Source organism: Giraffa tippelskirchi, chromosome 2 (genome assembly GCF_054371585.1).
Source record: "Giraffa tippelskirchi isolate mGirTip1 chromosome 2, T2T-mGirTip1v1.2.pri, whole genome shotgun sequence".
Taxonomy (NCBI): Eukaryota; Metazoa; Chordata; class Mammalia; order Artiodactyla; family Giraffidae; genus Giraffa; species Giraffa tippelskirchi.
In genome coordinates this window covers 182,026,204-182,053,091 of record NC_137276.1, presented here as the reverse complement: position 1 = coordinate 182,053,091, position 26,888 = coordinate 182,026,204, and positions in this window count along the sequence as shown.

Genomic DNA, 26,888 nt, shown 5'->3' with positions numbered 1-26,888 from the left:
TGAGCCACCAGGGAAGCCCATGAATACTGGAATGGGTAGCCTATCCTTTCTCCAGGGGATCTTCCTGACCCATGGATCGAACTGGTGTCTCCTGCATGGCAGGCAGATTCTTTACCAGCTGAGCTACCAACAAACACATTGCTAAATTGATATAATCAGAAGTAATCACAGTGCATGAACAGCAGGATGGAGTCACTTATCCCAGTGAAAACTCATAGCCTTTTACCTAGTTACTAAACCTGAGGCAGTTCTTGGGCCTAAAACCCATTAATTGAAAGATGGGTTGGATCCCTATGAAGAAGAATCCTGCAACAGCACCACAAATGTTTATAACACTGATCCTTCCACATCAGTGAAGATTTTAAGCGGCAAATGGTCTGAGACCTAAAAGAACGTCCATTTGAAAGCAAAGGACAAATTATTGCATCTTGCTTCTCCCAGCAATAACAAGGAAGCATAAAACTTGCTGGTCTCTGAGTATGGAGGCAGCACATGCTATATCTGGAAATTATGCTCAGCCTATTTACTGGGCTACAAGGAAAGATTTCAGCTTTCAGTGGGGCCTACAGTAGGACCTGCTGCTTGGCCCATAAGATCCAGCAGACGCTAGGTTGCTAAATGTATCTGATGGGAGAAGACAACAGGCAGAGTTTAGGGAAGCCACAATGGAAAAATCACAACGTAGACTAAGGTCTGCAGCAAGGCCATGCCATCTACAGCCAATATGTACTCCATTTGATAAACAGCTTCTGGTACACTGTTGGGCTCTGGTAGTGAAAAGACATATGACTATATGATATCAAGTGAACATGTGGCAAGAGCTGCCTATCCTAAGCTGAATTCTGTCAGTCCCATCTAGTCATATGCTCAGGCAGCTCAGCTGCAATCAATTGTAAGATGAAAGCGGAATCAGTTATGAACAGTTACAAGCAAGGCCAGAGGGCACTAAAAATATACCAACAGGTGTCCCAGAACTACAAATCATTTACCACTATTGTAATGTCAGCTGTTTCTCAGCTCATACCTACATCAGATTGTGGGTAGTAGGGTCCTTTATGATCAGCACTACCAGAGAAAGCAGCTGAGTTTGGTTGATGGATGGATGCAAGCTGAAAATACACTGTAAACGTACCATAGTACCACTCAGGAATGATCTGTGTATTAGTTTGCCAGGGCTGTCTTAGCAAAGTACCACAAGCTGGGTAGCTTAAAACAACAGAAATGTATTATTTCACAGTTCTAGAGGCTAGAAGACCAAAATCAATGTGTGCTCAGGGCCATTCTCCCTCCTAAGGCTCTAGTAGATAATGCTTCCTTGACTCTCTCGCTTCTGATTGTTGCTGGCAATTCTTGACATTCCTTAACCTGTGGTCTCATAGTTCTAATCTCCGTCTGTGTCTTCATATGGTCTTCTTCCTCTATGTCTGTCTCCAAATCTCTCTCCTTGAAAGAACAATTGCCACTGGAATTGGGGTCCACTCTAGTCCAGTATGCGCTCATTTTAATGATTATATCTGCAAAGACCCTATTTCAAAATAAGGTCACATTCACAGGTATTAGGGGTTAGGACTCCAATATACCATTTGGGAGACATAACTCAAATCAACTCACAAAACCCTGAAAGACAGAAGCAAGAGAAAATCTTCCCATTGGGCATAGCTTCAGAAAGTGCACTTCGTCACGGTATTACTCAAGGTTCTTCAGAGAAACAGAAACAATAAGATATATATTAGCTAAAACATTCATCTCCACTGACCCTTGGACATGGGTACTCCTGGTTCTTGGACTTTTGGACTAAGACTGGGACCTTCACTGTCACACCACCTGCCCACCCCCACCTTGCAAATTCTCAGCCTTAGGACTTGGACTGAATTATGCCACCAGTTTTTCTGGTTCTTTCAGGTTGAAAATGGCAGATTATGGTACTTCTCAGCTCCATAACCATATAAGCCAATTCCTATATACATACAGGCTTCCTTGGTGGGGAAGCCTATATATAGTATATCTATAAATATACCTGTATGTGTGTGTGTGTTAGTTGCTCAGTCATGTCCCTCTGACTCTTTGTGACCCCATAGACTATAGCCTACCAGGTTCCTCTGTCCATGGAATTCTCCAGGCATGATTAATGGAGTAGGTAGCCATTCCCTTCTCCAGGGGATCTTCCCAATCTAGGGATCAAACCTGGATCTCCTGCATTGCAGGTAGATATTCTACCTTCTGAGCCACTAGAGAAGCCCATGAAAGTGAAAGTGAAAGTCGCTCAGTCGTGTCTGACTCTTTGTGACCCCGTGGACTATACAGTCCATGGAATTGTCCGGGCCAGAATACTGGAGTGGGTAGCCATTCCCTTCTCCAGGGGATCTTCCCAACCCAGGGATCAAACCCAGGTCTTCTCCATTGCACGCAGATTCTTTACCAGCAGAGCCATCAGGGAAGCCTCTATGTATACAAATATCTCCTCATATATATGAGGAGATTTATTATAGGAATTGGCTCACATGGTTATGGAGCTGAGAAGTCCCATAATCTGCCATTTTCAACCCGAAAGAACCAGAAAAACTGGTGACATAATTCAGTCCAAGTCCTAAGGCTGAGAATTTGCAAGGCGAGGGTGGGCAGGTGGTGTGACAGTGAAGGCCCCAGTCTGAGTTCAAAAGTCCAAGAACCAAGAGTACCCATGTCCAAGGCTCAGAGGAGGTGAATGTTTTAGCTAATACAGAGAGAGCACACTGGCCCTTCCTCCACCTCTTTGTTTTATTCAGGCCCTCAGTGGACTGGATGGTGCCTTCTCACGTTGGCAAGGGTGACCTTTTTTACTCAGTATGCAAATTCAAATGCTAATCTTTTCCAGAAACACCCACATGGACAAACTCAGAAGTTGTTTTTTATCAGATATCTTCGCAACCCTTAGCCCAGTCAAGCTGACACATAAAATTAACCATAACAATCATCTACTTAAGGTGGGGAGATAGAAATGGCTGAAACTAGGAACATACATAGACTCACACACAGGAGTGAATCATTTGGCTGGCTGGACAGGTATCTGGAAAGAACAAAATTGGAAGATTGGGAACAAAAACGTGTGAAGGAAAGGTATGGAAATGGACTGCGGTAGTGACACAATGAGGCGTGACAAATATTCAGCTCTTACTCTAAATTTGGCAACAATTTAAATGGTCACCATGCTCCAACTTACAGATAGAGAAATGGATTTGCAGAGAGGAGAATTGCTTTGGGATGTTTCTGGCGTAGAGCACGTAGGATTCACTAGCACTCAGCACCTGGGTGAATACGAGGCACAGGGTAAGTGCTCGATAAATGTTACAGTTGAGTAAATGGCTCTGAGTTTTGGCTTTTCCATTTGGATAGACTGTGGTGTCATTTACTGAACTAGGGAAGACTGAGGGAGAAACTGCTTTGCAAAGTGAAAAAGGAATCAGGATAGATTTCTGCATTCTGAAACCCTATTTCTGAGGTTTTCTCTGGTTCCTCAAGAGCTAGTTGAGCCATGAGCAGGTACAAAATAAAATATTAGACATACAACCCTCAATCAATGGGGAGTGTGAGACCTGGTAGATAAATGCCTCAGTTTCCCTGGCCCCTGGTGAAACAATTCTGAAGCAGGTTCCATATTTTTTGCTCATAGAATCCCCAGTAGTCGGAGCTCCATTTGACCACAGTAGTAATAGGCTCACTAACCTGCTCCTTATTGGCTCTCCTCATTACCCTATCTCTCTTTCACCCACTTCCCCACTGTGCTTCCCGGAATCAACTTCCAAATAAATGGTTGCCTCAGGCATCGGTTTTAGAGGATGCACAAAGACAAATAATAGAATTTGAGTTTATAGATTACCTTCACCTAAATTTCTCTCCCTCTTCTCTCCATCAGTCAGAGCTTTACACATTCTTTAAAACCCAGTTTAAGTTTCCATCTCCATCAGAAAGCTTTCTCTGATCATATCACCCAAAGGCAGCATCCCTCCTCTGTTATTTTCCTCTAGAAATGTTATTTGTTGAGAAATTTGAAATTCATTTCCCACATTCTTATATCATCATGGGCTCAGGACTCTTATCCTGCCCCCAGAAATTTTGCAGTGCACACCTCTAGGCCTCAAAGTAAACACATTCTTTCTCTTTCTTTCTCTGGATTTACTTCCCTTAGGACTTGCATGTGTGGCTTTTTATTTCTTTGGAGTAATGAATCTGGAGATTGAAGTTTGAATGTGGAAAAGGAGGCCATTTAGGCCTATAATTCGTACAAAAAAAGTTACATAGCTCAGCATATTTGAACTTTTCCAAAAGGGGCCAAAAACTACAAGTAATGATGACACATTACATGGTGGCTGTTACCCTATGTGTATGTGTGTGTGTGTGGGTGGGAGGGTGTGTGTGTGTGTATGGGCTTGCCCCTGGCTCAGTGGTAGCAAATCTGCCTGCCAATTCAGGAGATGCAGGTTTGATCCCAGGATGCAGAAGATGCCCTGGAGAAGGAAATGGCAACCCACTCCAGTATTCTTGCCTGGGAAATCCCACGGACAGAGGAGCCTGGAGGGCTACAGTCCCTGGGGTCACAAAGACTAAACAACAATAACATATATATATATATCTTTTCAAAACTTCAAGGGCAGAAAGATTTGGTCAGTATCCCTCTTCTTGTGAAGCCCTAATGGATATATTTGGTTGGTGCAAATGTAATTGTGGTTTCAGACCATGAGTTTTAAATCATTATAACTAGGCTCAAACATATCTTTACTAATCAAAATAAGAACAATTATAACCAACATATTTTTGCCAAAGAGAAATAAATTTGTTTGTTCCTGTAGCATAACAATCCGTGCTTCAGGATTTAATCAACTCTTGGAAAGCATTTTCTGGATCCTGCTGGTTGTGGAAGCATTTTCCCTGCAAAAAGTTGTTGAGATGCTTGAAGAAGTGGCAGTCAGTTCACTAGAGGTTAGATGAAAATGGCAGATGAGTCAAAATGTTGTGGCCCAATCTGATCAACTTTTGAAGCGTTGCTTGTGCGACATGCTCTGCAGTCAGGCAATGTCTTGAAGAAGAATTGGGCCCATTCTGTTGACCAATGCCAGGTGCAGGCATTGCAGTTTTCAATGCATCTCATTGATTTGCTGAGCATACTTCTCAGATGTAATGGTTTTGCTGGGATTCAGAAAGCTGTAGTGTATCAGATCAGCATCAAACCACCAAATGGTGACCATGACTTTTTCTGGTGCATGTTTGGCTTTGGTAAGTGATTTGGAGCTTCTTGGTCCACCCACTGAGCTGGTCATTGCCGGTTGTCATATAAAATCCACTTTTTGTTGCATTTCACAATCCAATCGAGAAATGATTCGTTGCTGTTGTGTAGAATGAAAGAAGACAACACTTCAAAATGATGATTTTTTTGATTTTCAGGTAGCTCATGAGGCACACACTATCGAACTCTTTCACCATTCCAATTTGCTTCAAATGCTGAAAGATCATAGAATGGTTGATGTTGAGTTCTTCAGCAATTTCTCATGTAGTTGTAAGGGAATCAGCTTCAATGATGGCTCTCAATTGGTTGTTGTCAACTTCCGATGGCCAGCCACTATGCTCCTCAACTACAAGGCTCTCGTCTCCTTGGCAAAACTTCTTGAACCACCACTGAACTATATGTTAGCAGTTCCTGTGCCAAATGTGTTGTTGATGTTGCAAAGAAGTCTCCACTGATTTATGACCCATTTTGAATTCAAATGAGAAAATCACTCAAATTTGCTTTTTGTCTAACATCAAATTCCATAGTCTAAGATATGTATACAGTACATAGCAAGTAATAAGTCATTAGCAAAAAACCATAAAGTGAGAAGTGCACATTAAAATGATGTATAGCATAACCACATTTAAGAATGCCCAACTAAAATAAATAAATTTATAAAAAAAAAAAAAAAAACTACTATACAGAAAGTATGGAACCAAGTGGTTATACATGTAAAGAGCTCAGCATAGAGTCAGGCATAGTAAGTATTCAACAAATATTCAACAAGTGGATAAGAAGGCACGTAACATTCAAAAAATAAAAGTTTTAGAGAAGGTGAGGGTGGGACGTTCTGGGAGAATAGCATTGAAACATGTATATTATCATATCTGAAACAGAACACCATTCCGTGTTCGATGCATGAGACAAATGCTCAGGGCCGGGGCAATGGGATGACCCAGAGGGATGGGATGGGGAGGGAGGTGGGTGGGGGGTCCAGGAAGGGGAACACATGTAAACCCATGGCTGATTCATGTCAATGTATGGCAAAAACTATTACAATATTGTAAAGTAATTAGCCCCCAACTAAAATAAATAAATTTATTAAAAAAAAAAAAACTAAAAAAAACAAATTAAAATTTTAAATCTTACAAAAAAAAAAAAAAAGAATGTGCTTCAATATCAAATGGCAAAGTTCAACAATGCAAAACTATGATTACTTTCACACCAACCTAATACACAGCAAAAGACAGAGCCAAACAAAACAAAGTACATATTTCTTTTTTATTCATGTAAAATTACAAGCTTTATTTTTCATATTTGTTCCCCAAAGAGGTAGCATTGCAAAGAAATAGCATCTCTCTGAAAGCCAAAATACTTCCACCATTAATGAACTCTCCATGGCACTGGCAGAAAAACAAATATTTCAGTTCTCAAAAATCAAGACACATTTAACTTTTGACAGTCTTGTTATAAATTGTGTAGGTACATGTGTATATATATCTGTTTTATTTTAGATACTTCACCCATGCGAAATCTCTGTGTGTTTGTCAATCAGAATAAGACTGTAATGATTATATGCGTTCTTTTTGATGAAACAATGGACTGAAGCAACAGAGAACAAAATATCTCCTCCCCAAAAACCCTAACTGATTGAACCAAGCACCCATATTCTAATCCTTCAAATATCTATTGCATGAGATATCTCTCTGATACCTACTCACAGAAAGAAGAAAGGAAATAAAAGATCTCTCAGAGATCTTTGCATTGAAAGCACGGAGTCTTAACCAGTGGACCACCAGGGAAGTCCCTTAAAGATCTCCTGAATTGTTAGATTCAGTTCCGTTCAATTCAGTCGCTCAGTCATGTCCGACTCTTTGCAGCCCCATGGACTGCAGCACGCCAGGCTTCCCTGTCCATTACCAACTCCCGGACCTTGCTCAAACTCTTTAAGTCGGTGATGCCATCCAACCATCTCATCCTCTGTCATCCCCTTCTCCTCCTGCCTTCAGTCTTTCCCAGCATCAGGGTGTTTTCTAAGGAGTCAGTTCTTCACATCAGGTGGACCAAGTATTGGAGCTTCAGCTTTAGCATCAGTCCTTCCAATGAATACTCAGGACTGATTTCCTTTAGGATTGACTGGTTTGATCTCCTTGCTGTCCAAGGAACTCTCAAGAGCCTTCTCCAACACCACAGTTCAAAAGCGTCAATTCTTCAGTGCTCAGCTTTCTTTATGGCCCAACTCTCACATCCATACATGACTACTAGAAAAACCATAGCTTTGACCTTGGTCAGTAAAGTAATGTCTCTGCTTTTTAATATGCTAAGAGTTGTTAGATTGCAACCCTTAAATATGCATTTATTCAAGCAGATATTACTACATATTTAATTTTTTTTCCAAATCAATCAGTTGCCATGTTTGTATATTGGCTGAATATCTACATAGAATATCTACTATATGTAAGGCACCAGGCCTAAAGTACCCATCTCTTGTTAGCTGGCGCGTGCTAAGTTGCTTCAGTCATGTACAGCTCTTTGCGACTCTGTGGACTGCAGCCTGCCAGCTCCTCAGTCCATGGAATTAGCTGTACCTGTTCCTAAAATCTCAGTGTAGAGAGTCTGGCTATCAAGGCTTGCCTTCCTGTGATCTTAACCTTCAAACCCAAATCTCATGATATAACCACTTTTTTACAAGTCACATGGAACAGTGAATGAAAAAGTGAACTTAATAAAGTGTATACAAAAACAAAAAAAGAAATAGAGAGCTGAGGTGAACATGTCTTGTGGGAGTCACCCTGTAGAAATAGGAAGTTGACACCAGTGTGTGAGCAGGACTCATCCCAATAGTCCACTTACTACTTCTGAAGCCAGGGCAGAATAGAGACCATACATGGGACACAAGCATGGGACCCTGTAATGCACACTGACCACAGTTTACCAATAAATGTGACCCAGAGTTCCTGACTCTAACTATCCAGATTAATAATTTCTCTTTTTGGGAGAAATTAAGAAAGAGAGCTGAAAAAGAAGAGCAGAGAGCCTGAGTATCTGTCCTCTCTCAGAGGACTACACATCTCACATTATATCCACTGTTCCTCTAAATGCAACCCAATCTATTACATCTTTTCTTTTATTTTTGATTCAGGAAATAAATCACCATATGTTTGTCTTCTCTTCTCAAGCACATTATAAAATCCTAAAAAGATTTGTCAATGCAAATTAAAACTACAATGAAATATCACCTCACCCTGATCAAAACAGCCATCTTCAAAAAGTTTACAAATAATAAATGCTCGAGAGGGAGTAGACAAAAGGGAACCCTCCTACACTGTTGATGGTGATGTAAGCTGGCACAGCCATTATGGAGAACACTATGGAGGTTCCTCAAAAAACAAAAATTAAATTACTATATGATCCAGCAATCTTACTCCTGGGCAGGTATCTGGAGAAAACTCTAACTGAAAAAGACATATGCACCCCAATGTTCACAGCAGCCATATTTACATTAGCCAGGACATGGAAGCAACCTAAGTGTCCATCAACAGATGAATGGACGAAGATGTGGTATACATATATACAATGGGATATTCAGTTCAGTTCAGTTCAGTTGCTCAGTCATGTCCAACTCTTTGCGACCCTGTGAGCTGCAGCAAGCCAGGCTTCCCTGTCCAACACCAACTCCCTGAGCCCACTCAAACTCATGTCCATTGAGTTGGTGATGCCATCCAACCATCTCATTCTCTATTGTCTCCTTCTCCTCCTACCCTCAATCTTACCCAGCATCAGGGTCTTTTCAAATGGGTCAGCTCTTCGCATCAGGTGGCCAAAGTATTGGACTTTCAGCTTCAACATCAGTCCTTCCAATGAACACCCAGGACTGATCTCCTTTAGGATGGACTGGTTGGATCTCCTTGCAGTCCAAGGGACTCTCAAGAGTCTTCTCCAACACCACAGTTCAAAAGCATCAATTCTTCAGCTTTCTTTATAGTCCAACTCTCACATCCATACATGACTACTGGAAAAACCATAGCCTTGACAGACCTTTATCAGCAAAGTAATGTCTCTGCTTTTTAATATGCTGTCTAGGTTGGTCATAACTTTCCTTCCAAGGAGTAAGCATCTTTTAATTTCATGGCTGCAATCACCATCTGCAGTGATTTTGGAGCCCCCCAAAATAAAGTCTCTCACTGTTTCCACTGTTTCCCGATCTATTTGCCATGAAGTGATGGGACCGGATGCCTTGATCTTAGTTTTCTGAATGTTGAGCTTTCTGAATTGTTGACAATGGGATATTACTCGGCCATAAAAAAGAATAAAATATTGACATCTGCAGCAACATGAATGAACCAAGAGATTATCATACTAAGTGAAGTAAGCCAGAGAAAAATAAACATTGTTTGACATCACTTTATATGGGAAATCTAAAACATAATACAAATGAACTTATTTACAAAACAGAAACATACTCACAGATGTAGAAAACAAACTTATAGTTACCAAAGAGGAAAGGGGATGGGGGAGGGATAAGTCAGGAGTAAAAGATTAACATATATACACCACTATATATAAAACAAAGTACAAAGACTTACTATATAGCACAGGGAACTATGTTCAATATTTTGCAATAACCTATCATAGAAAAGAACTATGTCTTCAACTTCCTTTGGATCTCCACAATGCTGAAGATTTAAAAGAAATAAATACAATTCTCTAGACAATAATCATTATAGCAATCATATTTATTGATGGTTTTCAATACGCTAGATATTATTATTTTGCTTCCCTGGTGGCTCAGACAGTAAAGAATCCGCCTGCAATGAGGGAGACCTGGGTTCAATCTCTGGATTGGAAGATCCCCTGGAGGAAGGCATGGCAACCCACTCCAGTATTATTGTCTGGAGAATCCCCAAGGACAGAGGAGCCTGGAGGGCTGCAGTCCATGGAGTCACAAAGAGTTGGACATGATTGAGTGACTAAGCACAGCACAAGTATTATTTTAACTGCTTTATACACATTAACTAATTTAATCTTCACACCATTTTCATAAAATATATACTAGTAACATTCTCATTTTATAGTGAAGAAGTTGAGAGTTAGGAAGTTCAAGTAACTTCCTAAATTTGTACTTTCAGAAAGTGAAAGAGCCAGGATTTGAATATTATCCTATACTGTATGAAAAACATGAAATAATTACAGAAGAGAGGATGATAGGGCAGGGCATCTACAACATGGGAAGTATATCAATCAGAGTTCAACCAGACAGTAAACCTAGTAGCAGATATATGAAAGTGAAAGTGAAAGCCGCACAATTGCGTCAGACTCTTCGACCCAATGGACTATACAGTCCATGGAATTCTTCAGGCCAGAATACTGGAGTGGGTAGCCTTTGCCTTCTCCAGGGGATCTTCCCCACGCAGGGATTGAACCCAGATCTCCTGCATTGCAGGCGGATTCTTTACCAGCTGAGCCACAAGGGAAGCCCAAGAATACTGGAGTGGGTAGCCTATCCCTTCTCCAGTGGATCTTCCCAATCCAGGAATAGAACTGGGGTCTACTGCATTGCAGGCTGAGTCTTTACCAGCTGAGCTACCAGGGAAGCCCAATACATACATATTAAGAGGGGTTGTTGTTGTTGTTTCTTTAAACAAGGAATTGACTTATACAATTATGGAGACTGGCTAAGTAAGTCTGAAATCAGGAGAGTAGATGGGCAGAAAAGAAAGATCCCAACTGGGGTAGAGCTCAAGGGCACAGTGTGAAGCTTGTTGTCAATGAGTAAAAACCAGAAATCCAGGGGAAAGGGAACACAATTACAGACCTAGCAGTTGTTCCTGGTTTCTCCCTCAGGTCAGGGAAGACCTAAGTCCTCTTTTGAAGGTCTTCCAACTGATTAAGTCACGTATACTTAGGATAATCTTCATCTTAATTAATTCAAAGTCAACTGTTTAAAGACTTTAATCACATCAGTACAAGCCCTTCACATAAAAATCTAGATTCATGTTTGAATGAGTAACTGGGACAATGTGTGCAAGCTACAAAATTGTAGTCTTCAACTCTCCTACAACAGTATTTCTTGTAGCCCATCATAACCAGACATACTAGAAAGGAAATTCTGGATACTGTTGTTCATCCTAACCAAGTTAACACCCACCCCGCCCCAAAAGCCACTGAAAAAGGCAAGGGTATTCTATAAGGCATAGGGCAGGGAGGGATAGGGGAAGGGATAGTCAAGACAATCCAAGGGCAAGGACATAGAAGAGATGAAATACTTTATAAAAAATATTTTAAAATACTTTTTAAAAGGCTTCTTTTAAAAAGGTAATTGAGAAGAACATATAGTCATAAAATCCCAGTGGTGACTTCAGTGCTAGATGGCAGCACAAATGTTCAATGTTTATGGGAGAGAGAAGAAACCTGCTGAGGGAGGAAGGTGCCTGCAGGATTGGGCACATAGGAAACCCAAAAGGATAAAGGACAGGAGAAGGTGATTGGGAAAATGGGATAGACCATGAGCTCTGTTTCTGAAATTTTTAATATGGTTAATTGAATGACCTAGCAGATACAACTGATTCTCATTGTTTGTGGTAGGTCTGTGTTATAAATGAACACTGCATTAGCAAATACTGAACCACTGCTCCTATTAGAAATACTGGGTCAAGTTCCTCTAAGACTCTGGTCATAACATTTTCACCAACTAATCAATACTTAACCTTGTCTTATGTGTGTTTCTGTTTAAAGACACCTTTTTAAAACAATATTATTGATTAATTAATTTTTAATTCCTGGATAACAGCACTAAAACTGACACCTAAACAAAGTTTATGCAACACACGTGTTTTCCCTATAAGACTCATACCAGTCTTCTGTACTTAGGAACACTGCTATATTCGTGGGCCATATTAAATAGTGAAATTACCAAAAAAAAAACAATGCAAAAAACATGACACTAAATGTTTAACAAAAGGTCTAATTAATTGACAGTATGAGAACTGAAACAAGATGGCAGTGTGTCACCTTGTTTGATCCCAGCTGAGAATGTGCATGCAAGAAGACTAATTTTTCACCATTCTGCACATGTATACAAATGACTATAAAAACACTGTAAGTATTAATTTGGGGATCACAAATAAACTCTAGTCAATGGATGAATTCACAAACATGAAATCTGTAAATACTAAGGATTGACTGTATATATGAAGATTCACTCTTAGATTAATGTTAATAGTCAGAAACTCCCAGTACCTAACAATGACTCCACCCAGACATACTTCATATTTCTACAGTGTGCCAAACTGAAGATAAAAAATGAGTAAGCAATCCATTATCCATGCTTTTCTGGATTCGGCGCATCCCAACATTGAAACTTCTTGGCTTCAAGTCAGTTGATCTAGTCAGTTTGTAGTTTTCCGTCAACCACAGGCGCTGCTCTGCTATTGAGTTTGGGGCTGTGGTTCGCTGCTTCTTATTTTGTTTATTTCATCTACCTCTGAGTCTCCACTGTGGCTGGACATGTAAGCTGCTTAGTTGTCTTTCTGGCATCAGCCCTTACAATGTGAGCAGTAAAAGATGATTATCTGTGACTCTTCAGCTGCACTGCTGCTGCACAGAGAAAGGTAAATGGTGAAAACCCTCTTGGGACTTCCCTGTACATCCAGTTGTTAAGACTCCATGCTTCCAATGCAGGGGGCACAGGTTCGATCCCAGACCAGGGAACTAAGATCCCACATGCCTTGCAGCATAGCAAAACAAAACAAAACAATAACCTCTCAGGATAGCAGGTCTCACTTGAAATGTATTCAGTGCCATCTCAAATGGACCCTTAGTGTTAACTAGCAATTCTAGTTTCTCTAATTCATTCCTGTTGCCCTCTCCTATACAACTATTTCATACATTTATCTTTGTCTTAGTTTTCTTGGAGTGACATAACTAATACCATAGACTGAGTGGTTTAAAAAACAGAAGCTTAGTTTTCACAATTCTGAAGACTGGGAAATCCAAGATCAGGCTGACTGCATGGTTAGGTTCTGATAAGGGCTCTCTTCATGGCTTTCACATGGCCACCTTCTCCCTGTGTTATCACTTGGTAGAGAGAGAACAAGTTCTCTGGTGCATCTTCCTAAAAGGTCATTAATCCCATCATGAGGGTCCCATCCTTACTTTATTATCTAAACCAAATTATTTCCCAAAGGCCCTCTCTCCAAATACCATCACATTGGGTGTTAGGGCTTCATTTAGCTTCATTTGTTTGGTTTTTAGGTTCTACATACCAGTGAGATCATATAGTATCTGTCTTTCTCTGACTTATTTCATTTAGCATAATATTCTCAAGGATATTGAATGGTGCTCATTGGTAAAGAATCCACCTGCCAGGCAGGAGACATGGGTTCAATATCTGGGTCAGGAAAATCCCCTGGAGAAGGGAATGTCTAGTCACACCAGTATTCTTGCTGGGAAATTCTATGGACAGAGGAGCCTGGCGGTCATAGAGTGTTGGACGTGACTTAGTGAATAAACAGCAACAATACCCTCAAGGTTCATCCATGTTGTTGCAAATGTCAAGATTTCCTATTTTATGGCTGATTTTTTAAATTATACATACATATATATATCTCACATCTTTATCCACTCAACAGACACTTAGGTTGTTACCCTGTTTAATTTTTACCATAGAACTTATCACAAAATCCTGTTGTAGTTCCCCCAATAAAGTGTGCCTTAAATTTTTAACAAATGTCATGAATAATTTTTCTTTAACATCCTCATCTAAAATGTAAGCCCCCCCAATCAGGGATTTTATGCTATTTAGTACAATATTTCTGTCACCTAGAATAACATGCCACAAAGTATTTGTGGAATGAATGAATGAGCATCTCATGTTAAGAGGCAGCCATCATTGCTTCCACGCCCATATCCTATACACACTACAGGTAAGCTAAGGCAGATGAAGCTGACGTCATTCCTCAAGAATCCTGAGATGATGTCAGAGAGAGGGTGCTCTAAATAAGCAGAGAAATGGCTTTAATTTAACTGAAGTCACAGCATTCATTTGTCTCTTAGACTTATATTCCTTTGAGAGTCCATGTGCTGCTGCATCAGAGAAACCTTTACTCTTCCACTGTTATTTAGCATGCTTACATGTTGAAATGTGATTTTTCCAATTCCAAGTATCTATTTGTAGATAGCAAATTCTCTCTTGTAACCCATCAGAGAGATGAGCACACTACCTTAGGCCAGAAAGAATCATTCTAACAATGTAAAGTGTCACATAGACATAGACAGGTCATGGTTCCAAATTTTCAGAGGAAGGGACATAAATATTTATTGGGAATCCACTTGTGCAGCTATATTAGAGTTTTTTGCAACAGATGTAGCTGGTGTTCTGCTCCAACTTAGCTGTTTGTGCACCTAACTACCAGCTGTTGTGCATATTGACTAATGTTCCCTTCTCCTAAGGAATGCTCTAGTCCAATTCTAGCTCTACCCACCCCACTCCCACTCAAACCCATGCCTAGTGAACTGGGGGCTAAAGGCTACCCCCTAGCCTCAGGATGGGACTAATTCTGGGTGCAGTTTGTGCCCTAGAGCTTCTCCATGGGATCAGACAGAAATAGTTTCCTGTTGAGTCCACAGCCACACCTAGCTTTTTTTCACTCATTTTATCATTCTTCCCTGATTCCCAAGAATCCCAGTCTCAGGCTATACCTGTAGGGACCAAATCTAAGTCACTATCCACAGACTGTAGATTTCTTACAATACACATACATCTCACACACACACATACACATTCCTTAAATTGATTCCTATGCTCTACCGGATAATGCCTACACTCCTCTGAGCATTCAGGACATTGCAGAGCCAGGCCTCTTTTTCAAGAGTTATTTTTCATAACTGACCTCCTATGGCTCCCTAAAACATCCTCTCCCAGCCTTTGCACAGACTGCTTGCCTGGAATGATCTGCTCTGCCTTGCCTGAATCATAAACCCTTTGCTCCTTATTCAAGGCTCAGCTCAAATATCACCTCTTCTGTAAAGCTCCCCATGTCCCTCTGGGCTCAGTTGGTGTCACTTCTCAAACTCCTACAGAATATTGTGAAAGATAACAGCTATTTGCTTGCCTGACTCCTCTACTTAACTAAGAGCTTCTTAAAGGCAATTTTTTTTTTAATAGTTCTTAGTAATATGTGAAGGTAAAGAACCCGCCTACCGATGCAAGAGACAGAAGAGACGCGGGTGTGATCCCTGGGTCGGGAAGATCCCCTGGAGAAGGAAATGGCAACCCACTGCAGTATTGTTGCCTGGAAATTCCCACGGACAGAGAAGACTGGGGGGATACGGTCCATGGAGCCGCAAAGAGTCGGACATGACTGAGCAACTGAGCATAGTAGTATGTAAAGTAGTGGAAGAAATAAACCATGTACACCTTTAGAAAGCACAGACTCAATGCATTTTAACTCACAAATAAACTAAGAGCCTTATTATTTCTGATAATAATTTAATAATTGAGAAGACTCTGGAAGGATATGTATCCAACATGTTGAATAATTATTATACCTGGATGGTAGTGTTATTGGTGGAATTTGGTTTACCTGTATATTTTTATCTTTTTTTCTTGTTTCTTGTGTCAGCAGATTTTAAATAAAATGCAAAATGATGATCCCATTATAAAAAAATTAAAATTCTATTTCTTGTCAGGAATTAAATAATGTTTATAGAGAGAAAAGGATGAGATCTTTTGTACAGATTAACATTTATACAAAAGAATGTTAAACAGAAAACAAATATATGTTTCCTCTGTTGTATAATTTTTGTACAGTGAACATGGTGCTTTTATACTAAGAAGCGTGCATTTTAAATTTTAAAATAATTTAGAAAAATTTCTTAAAAAATCTAAAAGGAAAATAAATCTATTTGGTAAATTCATTTCAGTTTTTACAGTAACTTTGAATAGTCTAGCAAAAGATACGTGAACTGAATCAAACACAAGTTCATTTGGTTCTATTCCAGAAGAACGACCACATTTCTTTTGTATTATTACTTGCTGTGACTACCTATAGGAAACAATGGTCTTTAAATGGCACCAAGATTTTTCATTGGTTTCTTATATTCCTAACATTTTAAGTTCAAGGTCTTTGCTCTGGGCTTATCCCATACTTGTAATGAGTGAAAAAGCACATAAGCAGATGATGAGGGGATGGACTTAGAAAAAAATCACTCATGGTTTCAAGTAGCCTGTCAGGAAAAAAAAACCACAAGTCATAGAAATCATTCCTGAATTCCTAGCACAAAGAAATTCTGACTCTTTCTTCCCTTAGAGAAGAAAAAAACAAGAATAACAACAATATTTTAAATGAGATTTAATTTTAGCTTTCTGTATTCAATGTTGACAAGTCTTTTGCTTAAGTATTAATGTGGCCAAATAACTTTCATCTTTTCCTCTTAAAATTATTTAATTCTAGGTTCACCAATTAGGGAAGACAATTCTGTATTTGCATAATTGGGATCACAGTATTTTATATTATGATACAAGTTTATTGATACATCTAGAGATTTTATACATATTCTAAAAGATAATGTGATAGGAGGCTGAGCTACATGTCTTGACTCCATGATTTTAAAAAGTTTGTTTGTCAAGGCACAGTAAAATTAACAGTAATGATACCTTATTTCCACAGTGCCTTTCATCTGAAAACTAAAAACATCAAACATTTAGAGTACATTATTAAGCCATGCTGATTCTGTGACAAAAGTACTATATTTTAGAAATGGTTAAATTTTTCCATTATTTGTCTGACTTGTTAGATGGGTTGGTGCCTTTGGAATTTTCAAAGAAAGACTTGTTAACCCTTGATAGAGAGGCAGCTCAAAAAATTTTTACAAACAATATAATTTAGTTTCTACAGTAGCATAAACAGTATAAAACTTATTCTTAGCCCACACAGAGAAAACATAACTGATTAAAAGTATTTCTAGTATTTTGAACATATACTAATGCATTAAGCCCTATGTCAGGCATGCTACATTTGATATCTCATTTAAACCCCACAAGAATCTTCCAGATAGATAAAACTATTTTTAATATGCACAGAAGAAACTGTATGTCAGTTCAGTTCAGTTCAGTTGCTCAGTGGTGTCCGACTCTTTGCGACCCCATGAATCACAGCACGCCAGGCTTCTGTCCATCACCAACTCCCGGAGTCTACCCAAACCCATGTCCATCGAGTTGGTGATGCCATCTATCCATCTCATCCTCTGTCGTCCCCTTCTCCTCTTGCCCCCAATCCTACCCAGCATTAGGGTCTTTTCCAATGAGTCAACTCTTTGCATGAGGTGGCCCAAGCATTGGAGTTTCAGCTTCAACATCACCCTTCCAATGAACACCCAGGATTGATCTCTTTTAGGATGGATTGATTGGATCTCCTTGCCGTCCAAGGGACTCTCAAGAGTCTTCTCCAACACCACAGTTCAAAAGCATCAATTCTGCAGCGCTCAGCTTTCTTCACCATCCAACTCTCACATCCATACATGACCACTGGAAAAACCATCCTAAGACTTCTAAGTTAAACTCCTGGATTGGAATTCAGATTTCTGTAGTTACCTTTTTTAACACCCTGATTGCTTCACAATTAGAACAATGTAGAGAAGAGAGTGGAAGATGTTTTTATTAGCCTAATTTTTATTTGTCTCTTTCATCTATTACAATCTCAACTGTTCATTAAAAAGTTAAATTTTCAGAAGAAAGAATCCAAACTACTAACATATATGCTTCATAAGAGTTTATATCTTTGAACAGCGCAATGTGAATGGTCAGGTGACTTAAAGATAGTAGGTTCCTTTATGTGACTCAAGATCCTGATGTTATAGGATAGGGCGTGCATGTGTGCGAGTTAAGTCACTTCATTCGTGTCTGACTCTGCGATTCTATTAACTGTAGCCCTCCAGGCTTCTCTGTCCATGGGATTCTCCAGGCAAGAATACTGAGAGGGTTGCCATGCTCTTCTCCAGGGGAATCTTACCAACCCAGGGATCAAACCAGAGTCTCTTGCATCTCCTGCATTGGCAGGCGGGTTCTTTACTACGATGGCCACTTGGGAAGCCCCCATAGGGTAAGGCAGTGTTTCCCAAAGCATGACACATTATACACCACAGGCACACAAGATAATTTTTTAACCTTTGAAGGTTTTACTAGCTATATATTTTTAACATTTTGATATCTCTATATTTTTAACACCCATCAGGAAACAAATTGCCCAGTAGAAAAAAGGCTTATTCTTATGGATGTTATTACTTACAACAAAGTCAAAATAGTTAGCCTGCTTTGCACAGAGTAAGTACGTTTACTCAAGCAGATACACGAGTGGGTCAAACCTTCAATCATTAAAACCTTTGTTTTGGATGTAAGGGTAGTATGAATGAACAGATAGCTGGTACGGATTCTTATACATCAAATTTCCATTCTCATTATTATGTATTTTTTACTAATGTATCAATTTATCACATCAGGAAGTCAATCATAGTTTACTATATGAGTATATGCCATTGTAAATTATATCTGGATTGAGTTCTTCGTGTTTTAATTAAAACTAGTGTAGGTTTAAAAACTTTTTAGGCATAATAAAAGAAATTTATAACAAATATGAGCACCAATGGTGAGAGCAATAAAGTCACATCAACGACTGAACATTAGTTAGTGTTAAAGACATATCAGCTTTAACAAAAAACAAATATTGCACAAATATGACAAATATTGTTTGAAATTTGGAATTTGATTGCCAGCTGAGAGTGAACCTATTTCATTATGTGTTGTATTTAGAAACACTGGTATCATTTTGACACATAGAAGAACACTGTGAGAAACTTATCAAAATTACTGAAGCAAAACAGAAGGACAATAAAACACCCTAGAAACTAACATGCTGTATAATAAGGGTAAGAATACAAAAGCTTTATTATGTTGTGAGGTAACTGGTGAAATACATAGAGTCCTCATGGCAAAAATGTAAAAGCAATGATTAGGGACAAAACAAAAAAAAATGATTGATAAGGTGCATCTATCAAATAACAGGGTTCATGTTAGAATTACAGTTACAAACAGAAAGTAAAGCAGCAATTGTTACCCAGAGAATGACAAAGTCAATACAATTCTCTGCAGACTGATGAATTCACTAACACTATAGAGTCAGAAAATCTTTGAGATTATTATGGAAAAATGCAAATAAAAGTAGTCTATAAAAACTTTTTCAAAGCCAAATTGTATAACTGAAGAAGTATTTTAAAATTTATTGATGAATTTAGATAATCACTAACAATGACAATAAGTGATACTGGGATAAACACAAGAATCAAAGTCTTCTTCAACAAGAAGACTTGATCAATACAGTTGAACGATAGGACAGATACTTACAGTTGTATTCACAGAGAAATCTGAGTCAGTAGAGATACACATAAAGATTTTTTAAAGGTATTTATTAAAATTGTCAATCACATGTAGGCCTCTGAGTTCTCAAAATTTTCTCAGGCTTTGTTAAAAAATAAGCATAAGTTAAAAATCAGAAATTACTGTCATATGTCATTTATTAGATTCCCTGCTGCTGACAGGAGGCCTTACATATTCATTCAAGTTGCTCTAACTGTAAAATATTCATATCTAGTCCTACTATAGTTGTACCATAGATTTAACCTTGCTTCCAGCATGATTTGAAGTTCTGCTGACACATAAATAGCTAAAACAATTTTGAAAAGGAACAAAATTAGAGGTCTTATACCTACCTAATTTCAAAATTTTACTATAAAGTCACAGTAATCAAGACAGTGTGCTATTAGCATAAATGGAGGCATAGAGATAAATGGAAAAGAATTGAGAATCCAGAAAGAACCCTTAATTTTATATTCCATAGTTTTTAAATTTGTTCGTTTTGTTTTTATGGGTTTAGGGGGGTTTGTTGTTTGTTTACTGAAGACTAAGACAATTCAATAGGGGAAAGATATTCTCTTCAACAAATGGTGCTGGGACAACTGAATATATTTACAAAAATGAACCCTTTACTAACACTACAAAGAAAGCCAAGCACCGAAGAATTGATGCTTTTGAACTGTGGTGTTGGAGAAGACTCTTGAGAGTCCCTTGGACTGCAAGGAGATCCAACCAGTCCATCCTAAAGGAGATCAGTCCTGGCTGTTCATTGGAAGGACTGATGCTGAAGCTGCAAGTCCAATATTTTGGCTACCTGATGTGAAGAGCTGACTCATTTGAAAAGACCCTGATGCTGGGAAAGATTGAGGGCAGGAAGAGAAGGGGACGACAGAGAATGAGATGGCTGGATGGCATCACCGACTTGATGGACACGAGTTTGGGTGGACTCCGGGAGTTGGTGATGGACAGGGAGGCCTGGCGTGCTGTGGTTCATGGGGTCGCAAAGAGTCGGACACGACTGAGCGACTGAACTGAACTGAACTAACACCATTAAATGAGTCAGTTAGCTCACATATAAGTAACTCAATAATGTATTACAGACATAAGACCTAAAACCATAAATCTTTTAGAAAAAAACTTCTGTGAAACTAATTAGGCAAAAATTTCTTAAATATGTTACAAAAATCACAAATTACAACTGAAAAAAACTGATGAAATGATATTCAGTAAAATTAAAGACCTTTTGTGTTTATGATATACCATTAAGAAAATGAGTTGCCCACAGACCAGAGGAGAATATTTGCAAATGCTATATCTGATAAAGTATTATACTGAGAATATGTTTAAAAAAACTCTTACAATTTAATAAGAAGAATATAAATAACCAAGTATAAAAATAGGCTTGAACAGACATCTTGTCAAAGAAAACATTCAAATGTCTATAATCAGATAAAAATGCTCAAGATCATTAGTTATTAGTGAAGTACAAATAAAAAACAGAGTAAGCTACCACTACACACTCACTAGAAGAGATAATTAAAAACACAGACAATACCAAGTACATATTAGCATGTAGGGATCATACACTGGTGGTGGGGATGTACAATAGTACAGCCACTTTGGAAGTAAGCTGGGTCATGTCTTTAAAACTTTGAATATAATCTTATCATTGTTGTTGTGATTTAGTTGCTAAGTCATGTCCGACTCTTTTGTGATCCCATGAACTGTAGCCTGCCAGGTTCCTCTGTCCATGGGATTTCACAGGCAAGAATATTGGAGTGAGTTGACATTTCCTTCTCCAGGGGATCTTCCTTATTCAGAGATCGAACCCACATCTCCTGCATTGGCAGGTGGGTTCTTTACCACTGAGCCACAAGGGAAGCCCCAATCTTATCATATGAACCAGCAATTCCAATCCTAAATACACTCCCACGAGAAGTGAAAATATGTCTCCAACAACAGATGAATGGATAAAGAAATGTGGTGTTACATACAAAATGGAATACTATTCAGCCATAAAAAGTAACGAAATTTTGCCATGTGCAACAGCCTTAGTGGACTTGGAGGGTATTATTCTAAATGAGTAAGCCAGACAGAAAAAGACAAACGCTGTGCAATATCACTCATATGTGGAATATAAAATATAAAATAAACTAGTGAATATAACCAAAAGAAACACTCACATATATAGAGAACAAAGTAGTGGTTACCAGTGGGGAGACAGAATGAGGGTGGGGCAAGTTAGGGGCAATGGATTAAGAGGTGTAAACCACTAAGTATAAGATAAATGAGCTACAAGGATATACTATACAGCACAGGGAATACAGCCAATGCTTTATAATAACTATAAATGGAGTATAACCTTTAAAACTTGTGGATCACTATTTTGTACACCTGAAACTTACATAGTATTGCATATCAGCTATGCTTCGGTAAAAAATTTAAAAAGCTAATCAACTTAAAAAAAAAGAAATGACAACATGTACTCACAAAGATTTGTGCATGAATGTTCATAGTAGTATTATCCATAATATCCATCAACTGGTGATGGATAAACAAAATGTGGTATCCATACAATGGGATGCTACTCAGCAATAAAAAGAAACAAATATTTATATGTTTTACAAACTGGAAAAAAAAACTTAAAAACATGCAAGTTGAAAGAAGACAAGCACAAAAGAATATGTAGTGTTTGACTCCATTTACATATAATAACCAAAAAAGATAAATTTACAGAGCTAGAATGCACATCAGGGGTTGTCTGGAACTAGACATGGGAGTGAGAATTGACTCAAATGATTGACTTTAGATGGATCCAAATAATATTGAGGGGTGGTGGAAATGTTCTAAAACTGGATCACAGTAATGGTTATACAACTTTATAAATTTCCTAAATAAATAAATAAGAGAATTAAGCTGAAGTCAACTGCCCCACTGCAGTGTCATGAACCCTTGACATTTTTTTCCAGAATTTAGCTTAGTTCTTAGATTCATGACCCGATAACTAAAAGAATGACCAGGTCCCCATGAGAAAGTTCTCTGAACACAGAGATAGTAACTGACTCACTTTTTCTCTAAAGTAATCTGATTATTTATTTGGATAAGGGTCCATGGTAGAAAGAGGAAACCTCAGCTCTTGCTATGGCTCTTGAATAGAAAGTCTAAATCAACATCGATGCCTGAGGAACTGAAATGCTACAATATCTACATCAGTGGTTCTATTGAATCACCAAGAGAGCTTGTTAAAGCATAGATTCCCGAGTCCTTGCCAACAGAGAGATTCTGTTCAGTGAGGTTCTGAATTTCTAACAGGTTCCCAGTTGACAAAGGTGATGCAGGTCCACAGACCACACCTTCAGTGGCACTCGTTTACCCATATCATGATGAAAAACTCTCAGACCAAGTTGTCTCTCATGGTCTGAGACAACTACTCTCTTAAGTAAGTTGCTTACAGGGCATACACATGAATCACAAAATCACAGAAATATGAAAATATAACTCGGTAATGACATTTCCATCAATGTACATGGAAATTACATCGCTATCTGTACTTAATCAAGAATAATTGTTTCATTCCTTTAATTTGTCTCAACCTTTTAGTTCAATCATTGAAACTCATTCTGTATTGTAATTAAGAAATATTGTCTGTTGTTTCCAATGAAATATATAAGTAAACACAATGTATTAATGTTTTATTAAAATACTACGATACATTGGTAAAACCATATGTTACATGAAAGAAGCATGTTAAAATGGAACTGAGCCCTGCAAAAGAAAATATTCTACCATATATGAATTCAATTAATCAGTGGCCCATTACAATAATGACTAAAAACAAAACTACTCAAGCAATGAGTAGGAGCTAATGGTAAAGAATCCACCTGCCAATGCCAGAGAGGTCAGAGATGCAGGTTCAATCCTTGGGTCCAATTCCTGGGGGTAGATCTCCTGGAGTAGGAAATGGCAACCTACTCCAATATGCTTGCCTGGAAAGTTCTAGGGAGTTGCAAACAGTCGGAAACGACAGAGCATGCAGTGTGGCAATCATAACGGCACTAAAGCAATGTTCTTCAGATACTAAGTTAAACTCTACTAAACAAACATCACATAGCCAGTTCAGTTCAGTTCAGTCGTTCAGTTGTGTCTGACTCTTTGTGACTCCATGGACTGCAGCATGTCAGGCCTCCCTGTCCATCACCAACTCCCGGAGCTTACCCAAACTCATGTCCATTGAGTCGGTGATATCATCCAACCATCTCATCCTCTGTCGTCCCCTTCTCCTCCTGCCCCCAATCTTTCCCAGCATCAGGGTCTTTTCAAATGAGTCAGCTCTTCACATCAGGTGGCCAAAGTATTGGAGTTTCAGCTTCATCATCAGTCCTTCCAATGAACACCCAGGACTGATCTCCTTTAGGAGGGACTGCTTGGATCTCCTCGCAGTCCAAGGGACTCTCAAGAGTCTTCTCCAACACCACAGTTCAAAAGCATCAATTCTTCAGTGCTCAGCCTTCTTTATAGTCCAACTCTCACATCCATACATGATTACTGGAAAAACCATAGCCTTGACTAGACGGACCTTTGTTGACAAAGTAATGTCTCTGCTTTTTAATATGCTGTCTAGGTTGGTCATAACTTTCCTTCCAAAGAGTAAGCATCTTTTAATTTCATGGCTGCAGTCACCATCTGCGTTGAGTTTGGAGCCCTCAAAATTAAAGTCTGCCACTGTTTCCCCATCTATTTGCCATGAGGTGATGGGACCAGATGCCATGATCTTAGTTTTCTGAATGTTGAGCTTTAAGCCAACTTTTTCACTCTCCTCTTTCTCTTTCATCAAGTGGCTCTTTAGTTCTTCTTCGCTTTCTGCCATAAGGGTGGTGTCATTGTATGAGGTTATTGACATTTCTCCTGACAATCTTGATTCCATCTTGTGCTTCATCCAGCCCCGCGTTTCTCATGAGATACTCTGCATAGAAGTTAAATAAGCAGGGTGGCAATATACAGCCTTGATGTACTCCTTCACCTAAAAGGTACAAAGAATATCTCCACACCTGGCCATTGCTATAAATGTTGTCAAACAATGACAAGCCTCTTTTGTTCCTTGCCTTCACCTTTACTGTACAAAACCTCATATTGATATCATCAAATAAAATGCAACATTTCTTTCCAAGCACTGCTACCCCTAGAGTCAGGAATGTGATGCAAGAAGTTAGATCACATTGTGAAGTTAGATCACAACCTAACTGTTAGGTTGTTGCCTTTAAAATAATGTGTGTGTGTGTGTGTGTGTGTGTGTGTGTACTTTGAGCTAAAATAGGTTAGCTCCATCGCCAGAAGCTGGTTATTATTACACCATATTACCGAGGTATATAACAGTTTTCAGAAGAATTTCTTAAAGCATTTTACTTTTATCACGGAAAAAACTTCAGAACATGCATGTGAGTTCAAGACAAAGCTACACCTCTCAATGCCATATAATTTCTCAATACACTGTTCTTACTCTTACGCTTATCCCTCCCCAATAAATAGGGGCAAGTATCTATTCCTCTGTCCTTTTTATTCCTCTTTCTAATAAACAAGATATTACTGCCTCCTCACTGAAATATTGTAGGGCTACAGAAGCCAACACTAACATGAAATTGCTTTAAATCTCTGTTCAGAAACCTTGTCAAATGTTCTGTTTAAAATTTTACTTATATATGTGCTAGCAAGAATAGAATCTTTGGGGAATAAATACATCAATGCTGTGGATTTCTATGAAACCACATTTTGGTACAATTTTAATTTGGCCAAAAGGGTAATGAGTCACTGCATGGCCTGGGTGGCCTCGGCAGTGGTCTAGACCAGAAGCACTGCAGCCAAGAGAGAGCAGGTGACTCAGACTCTCCATCCCTCAGTGCCTGACCTGACTTCCAAGAGGCCCTCACAGGAGATGAAGACCCTAAGGAGAGGCCATATAAGGATATTTCCTCTGATTTGAAAGTCTGCTGACACCTCCATAAATTGATCTAGCAAAGATGAAACCTCCCAGCAATGTTCAACCACCACCCACATCAGATATAAATGCACTATTTATCTCTTAAAAGTACCTCATTTTGGCAATATTCTTTTCTTATTTTTGAAATTAAAAAAAAAAAAGAGTAGTTAGATAGCTAGCTGGATTATCAGGAAAACACAACTCAGTTATATTTACATGAAAGGGTGTTTCTTGAAGATCCTGATATGCCCTAGAATCAAAGGAAGATGGCAGACACACAGGCCCCTTGGGAACAGGGCCAGGACCAGGCGAGGAACTCGAATGTCAGCAGCCCTGTCTCTGCTTTCTCTCTCTCTGCCCTGTTACATTCATCACTGCCTGATGCTGTTTTGTTCTCAATTTTTTCACACAGCAGGTGACATGACCACATTTTCTCAGCTTCTAAACACAGAAGGGAGATGCCTTCTTTCTCCCTGCTTCTGTTCAGAATATCCTAGAGAACCTGGCTAGCTTGGTCCAGACCCCTTGCTGCCCTCTTAGCCATGTTCCTGTATCATCGATGGTTGGCCCAGTCAGGCTGGTTTTCTACCCCTGTGACTAGGTGCTATGATGGTGTGATTGGCAGCCCCCAGCAGAGCCACAGAGGTGCCTGCCACAAAGGAGCAGTGTGCCAGGACACAGTGACAAAACAGCAATCAGTCCTGCTTCAGAAAAGTTCCCTCAGCTCTCAGCTACAGGAAAGTTATTTTAGTATCTCAAAACTCATGCATGTTATCTGACCATGACACAGATTAAGATGAGAAAACAGAGTAAGAAACACGTTAAGATGCACACACAGAGGAACAGTGGACCTGGAATGGAGTCAAATCATATTCACCATATTCAAACAACATCATTTCTGAGGATTTTAATAAACATACATCTCATACCAATCTATTATTGATAGAGTTGGGTTTTCAGAAATCTGGTTTTGGGAAAAGCTGAGAATTTTAGACTTTCAAATTGATTAATCAAATACCTGCTTTTGGAAAGGTCAGGAAAGACAGGAGAAAATTTCCAAAACATTCTTCAACAGTCTGGGGACATGTTATTCAGAATATCTCCAGTGACCCAGAAAACAGAAGTTAGATGGTGTTTTGTGTATTTTTCCCCTATCCTCAAAGGCTCCCTTTTCTTCACCTTTCATCTCCAGAGAACAAGGAAAGTTCAGCTCTCTGATAAATGATCAGTGGTTATTCAGAAGTGTCTGCTGCTGCTGCTGCTGC